The 6,000-nt window shown below is 40.0% G+C and overlaps 1 protein-coding gene across 2 annotated transcripts in view; it reads left to right on the top strand.

The window, feature by feature from the left end:
* Window positions 1-251: 251 nt before the first annotated feature.
* The window catches only part of LOC110310190 (cadherin-10), a 191,020-nt gene continuing 185,271 nt past the window's right edge, over window positions 252-6,000 (top strand). The window contains exon 1 of one of the 2 annotated variants that reach the window (XM_021182917.3): window positions 252-492. The gene's annotated coding sequence lies outside the window, so the exon portion shown is untranslated. Of the gene's footprint in view, window positions 493-1,676; window positions 2,112-6,000 lie in introns of those variants that run through there. The other variant, XM_021182916.3, reaches the window with a different exon arrangement.

Genomic DNA, 6,000 nt, shown 5'->3' with positions numbered 1-6,000 from the left:
TGGAAACAGAGAGTCTTTCTGCCCTGCGGGGGAGGGGACGCCTTTCATGCGCAGCCCTCCTCTCGGATGCTCCCTCCCTCGCATTCACTTGCAAATCGCTGTGTGCTGGCAGGAGCCCGCACTTCCAGTCTCTAACCTTCCCATGGCGAGTGCTGCAGCTCCATCAGCAGAACCTTTCTCTCCGTGTGAGGAACGGCTTTCCCCCCCACCCTTTCCTTTCTCCCCCCCCCCCTTCCTTAATCAGAACCACTGAATGAAAGCCAATCAGAGAGAGGGAGAGGGAGAGAGTTCGCTCCCCCCTCCCCGCTTTCTTTGGTTCCCTGCCGTCCAGAGTTAAAAGTGACGCTGAGAGAAAGCTTGAGTTAGACCGAAGTAGAACCAGTGAGAAAAAAATAACAGCAGAAAACAAACAGAAAGGGGGACAGGGGGACAGTCTCTTCGGGGTTATTTGGCTGGAACCAACTTCCGTTTTCCAGAAGCTGATGAAACAAGGTAGGAGGAATTCACCTCTTGTCTTTTAACTGCTGTAAGGTCTTGCCTTTTCTTCCCTTGCTGGGGGTGGACAGACATATCGGGGTAGATATGTTCTTGCCTCTTTTTAAATTTTTTTAAAGTTATATGTGCAATTATTCCAAAAATCCTTACCTTTCAATAAACAAATGAGCATGCAACTCTTTCTGATGAGTTTCCAGGAACAACTGCTTTCCATGTAGGTAATGGGAAGCCGGATAAATAATCTATTATGTTCAACAGTGTGGGGTCTTGCTAGTGGAGTTTTCGAATTCATTCATTCTGAGCAATTGCCGAACATGTTTACGGAGTGTCATTAGTCTTGCTCGTTCCTGTTTACCTCTGTCTCGCTCGGATAGCAGCTTAGCAGGTAGCACTGTTTGCTGTGAACTCTAGCTTCAGCTAACGTTACTTTGCATTCCATATGAAAGGGTTCACTCCTCACTTATCCCTGGTCATAGTTCCTTCTGCATTCAGTATAGAGAGAAATGACAGCCAGAGGACAGATGCCTTGAAGCTGTGAGTGGTCACATCTACAGGAAGACAGTCGATTGACATTCATCAGAAACAGGATGGATATAATTCCTATGCTCACCTTTTGTATCAGTAGGAAGTATCAGGGGGTAAAATTTAAAAGGGGGGGGGATTAAATGCATGCAGTCAGCAGTTGCAGCATTTATTGTCTCTGCTGCAATAAAATCCATATTTTATGTGGTGTTAAATTAATGCAGCATGTTGGCATGTCTAAATGGATGTCCTCAACAAGTAACTATTATAGCCCTGTAAGTATGGGCCAAAGCAGTAGTCAAGGCAAGTGTTTCCATGCCACCACAATAAAAACCAAGTACCTCTTTCCCATGTACAGGGGAGAGGCTATAGGTATAATCAAAGACAAACATTTAAAACTGACCTATCATCTCTTGCTTTCAAAAAGAAAAAAGAAAAAAAAAAAGAAAAGAAAAGCTGATCTATTTCCTACAATTGTGGTCCTTCATTCCAGTAAAAGCTCCTATTATCCAAAGCGGCACATGCATTGCTACTCTTTGGAGATGCTTCCTTTAAAAAAATATATATATCTAATTTTTTCCCTTGAAAGATCTATTTTAAAAATAATCTGTCCCTGTGATGCTAACAACTGTTATACTTCAATGCATATGTTAGGAGACTCTCTCCCTTCTCACCATCCCCCCCTCTGCCTTTCTTTTAAAACGTAGTTACAAGAGCTTCACTGTGGTGAATAACACTTGGCAAGAGGGTGCTCATTTTTTAGGTCTGGTATGGTGAGGATTTTTAATTAGTGGAACTTTCATGAAAACATTATGTCATTGACAGAGCTGCATGTTCATTTTTAGTTACAGAGAGGAAGGGAAAGGAAGAGAGAGCCCGTGTTCTAGAGAGATGGGCAAATGATAAGTTGCATGGATAATCTGCACCCTGGGCTGGTAAATGGGGCACATATGTATTCCGTGTGCAGAGCAAGAGGAAATACTGGTTTATTTGGCCAGAGAGGAGTGAATGGATTGAAAAAGTGAGCAGATGTGCACAGCCTGTGTATGTGGCTGAGGGGAACATCAATTGCAAAACATCCCAAGGGTAGAAAGGTAAAGGATTGCTTCCTTTTGCTGTTACTTTTTTTTTTTTTTTTTTTTGACTATGTTTTTAAAGTCTGACTCACTGTCTGCCTGCCTTAAGCCAGACACTTCTTTGGTTTCAAATACTCACTGTTAACAAATTGACTTCAGTGCTGATTACATATGCTTTCTCTGACTCCAAAGAATGGAATGACATACATTGTGATGTTGGGGGGTTGGGGAGTGTGTGTGTGTGGTGGGGGGGGGCAGTTAGGGAATTGAGAAAACCAAATGGAAACTGTGTGAACCAATCTACCTCTGCATAGATGAAATTAATGGTTACATTATCAGGTGCTTGATTAATGCTTCAGGTGAGGTGCTTTGATCTTTATATATATATATATATATATATATATATATATATATATATATAAATCAGTGTTCACTAAGAGGCACTACACTGTGTGCACTTGGAATGCAGAGCTTCAATGTGAGAATTTTTTTAAAAAACCTACACTAAGATATTCTTGGTGAAAAAAAAGATTTTCTGTCTAGAAAGATATACAGCAACCTGGCACATTATTAAGGGAGTTCATGGAATATGAAAAACATATAAATAAATAAGTAAGTAAATATATAGTTTCCCTAGCTAGAACTGTAATACGTGACAGTGCAAAGGTTAATTGTGAAAGATGTGAATCCTGACCGGACTAAAAGGCGAAGTTCTTGATTATTACCTGCTTTCTCATATACACAAATAGAGACGGCAAAGTGTATAGATCTGGTAGATTTCTTGGCACATAGCTGTTTCCTGTGTCTCTTAACCTACTTTGCAGTAGGAGATCCGACACCACATCCTCCCGGAGTATGTCATTTTATACCACATGTCTCCACTAGGCGGCAGCACAGGCACAGCGTTGGACTGAGCAGGCTGATTCAGCAGCTGTGAAGCATGTTAAGTGTTCTTAGGGGTCTTCAGAAGGTAGAGGAGACAATTGATACAGATCAACGGTGTAAACTCAACTTCCCTTGTCTAGACCTCGGTCTTCCAGAGCAATGTTTGTACCATACACATCACACCCTGCTGGTGTCACATTACAAGTAGCTACAGAATAGTAGGAAGTACAAAATAGAGAAACAGAAATACTCTTTTTGTTGTTTTTTTATTGGCAATTATAGGTGATTTATTTAAACTATTTTATTTCTCAGTTTCTATCTTACTTTTGCTAACTGCTTTGTGATTAATGTACAATATTGTCAAAAAATGTCATTTCTCATAAAGAGCAAATATGCCTTTGATTGTAACGAAGTGGACTGCGGTTCAAAAACAAGTCACAAGAAGGATTGCCTATCGGTTCTCACAGTGATGAAGTTGACAAATATTGCTTCAAGTACCATGTATAGTGACTAGTATGAAAAAGTGAATAAGAGAAAAATTATTAAAAATACAAAATTGAAAGTTGACATAGGAAACTCTATATTGATTTACACAACAGTCAAGACAGTGATTTCATCTAGAGATAACCTGGACTGTATAGGACAGAAATATCTCTTTGTGTTTGTCTGGACAGCACTTGGGTCATGTTCACAGAATGTACTTCTAATATTTTATTGCTTTAAAATTAATAAATTATGCTCAGGGTTTGTTTTTTTTGTTTTTGTTTTTTTTTTTTTTTTTGTATTTCTGTCAACAAGCAGTGCCTGTTTCTATGATGGTGATGTCTGCTTAGGGGTCACCTGGTCCTCATTTCTGACTCTGATAGATTCCATTCACTCTTTACTTGACATTTTGCTCTGAGCCCTTGAGCCTTTCCAAATCAGTTGTTGTCTTTCCTCGAAGGGTGGGCGCCTGAGGCAGAAGGGACTGCTTTTGCCAAGCCTTTCCTGACACCCTTCAGTCCAGCTATCCCTCACCCACACAGAGTCGAAGAATCAGGTCTGTCACTTGAAAGCCACAGAATTCTGTAGAAGTTCCAATAGTGAGATGTTAGCATTAATCTGGCAGCTCTTAAACGTAATTTCTTAATACAACTTTGCCTAATTGTTTATTTCCAGTGCAACTTCTCAGAGAAAGACTGGCTTCTGTGTAGTTTTGTTTTTAATCTTGAAAGTCATTAATTCTCACAGATTCCTTCAGACTTTTGTGCTGTTCCTCTGTAGCTGAATGAGTGATGTATCAGGCTCTCTATTACAAAGTACATTTTGTTAAAGCCTTAACTGTTCAGGAAGCAGAATTTTAAAAAAAGAAAACAGTGCATTGAATATGAGGGACGACAGTCAAACCCCAGCCCACATCATTTCAGGGGGCTAGGTTCCTAAGAAATAATGCCTGCTTGTGGGAGGGTGAGATGCCTTCCTGTGGGAATCTTTTGCAGGTTAGAGATTCCTATGCTTAAGGAGTTTGTTAGCAACACTGGAAAGCACTTTATCATCATGTGATTTCAGTGCTCAGTCGTTATTTATGTATTTATTTATTTATATTTTAGAAAGCAGCCTCTCTAGCCTCTCTTTATACATGAACATTAAAGGACATTTCAGGCTTCAGGAAAGGATGCAGCAGTAGGCCTTGTCTCTCAATAGGAAACTCAGCATTAGATGACAAGTCTAAACACTTCAGAGCATTGCTGATCTTCATAGATTTAGCAGAACATTTCCCTCCTCTTCTTCTTCCCTCCCTCCCTTCTTCTCTCCCCACCTATCTGTTCCCCCTCCTTCCTCCCTCCTCTTCTCTCCTTTCTGATGAGTACTAATGTCCATTGGCATTTTATAGTATACCCACTAGTTTTTCTTTACCTCTTGTGAGTTTCTTGACTGTATTCTCACAACTACCACACCATATATTGGATTCTTTGCCTAATTGTGTACACTGTATATACAAGACACCCCTGTTGAGCAGTAAACTGAAAGCAATCCTAGTGATGTGGAGGTTTCTGAGGTTTTCAAACTGGCATCAGAGCAGTTTCTGGTGCTGAGAACTCAGCTTTCATTAACGGGGCGACTTCTGCAAATAATCAGAATGGAGACTGCATAGTCATGAATTATGATTCTCAGCCCATCAGTTATTGATTATGAGGCTGTGTTGATTTAGTGTGAGAGAGAATACTGAAGTGGTTTGACAGAGCTCTGATTTTAAAAATAAATCAAACATAAATTGCATGCTTCCAGAAAGCAGTATTCCATTAGACGTGTTGATTCTTTTCTGCTGTGAGAAACAAATATACCAGTTGCTAACCTCAGAAAGGAAAGTGATGGGTAGGGAGGAATCTCTGTCCCCATATTGTCACAGAATGAACTACCATTGCTCCTCAGGATTCCTGATGAAAACAGGGGCAAGAAAATAGAGCAACAACCAGGTTAAGTAGAATGTGTGACAAGCTAAAATAATGAACATGCTGAATTAAGTAAATATTTTAGCTTGAGCTATTCTGATAATTCTCTACAGTGTTAATACAGCCTGGGTAAACATCAAAAATTTTGAATAGCTATCTGAATACATCAAAGGCAGTCACCATATTGTCTAAAGCCATGAGCCTATTTTTTGTGGGAATTCCTAACAAAGCTCTGTAACCATCATTATTATAATTAATTGATTATTTACCTACCTATCTAACTAATTAATTTCTGGCTTCTTGAGAAAGTTTCATGGACTTCTTCTCCATGTTGCTGGGGTTACAGGCTACCACAAGCAGCTACAACATAAGCTGGGAAGATGGCTCAATGGTTAGTAGCACTTCTTGTTCCTCTAGAAGATCCAGGCTCCTATCTCAGCAACAACATAGCATGATTCCAGGAGTTTAGGGGATCCAACATCCCTACCTTCCTCTGAAGGCACCAGGTGATCAATTGATACATAGACACATGTGCACTCACAAAAAGAAAACTAAGGATGGAAACATTAAAAACAATGAAACGGAGTCTC

Source organism: Mus caroli, unplaced genomic scaffold, assembly GCF_978045245.1.
Source record: "Mus caroli unplaced genomic scaffold, Mus_caroli_1 scaffold_16, whole genome shotgun sequence".
Lineage (NCBI taxonomy): Eukaryota > Metazoa > Chordata > Mammalia > Rodentia > Muridae > Mus > Mus caroli.
The sequence above is the reverse complement of the archived record's forward strand: the minus strand, read 5'-3'. Positions and strand labels throughout refer to the sequence as shown.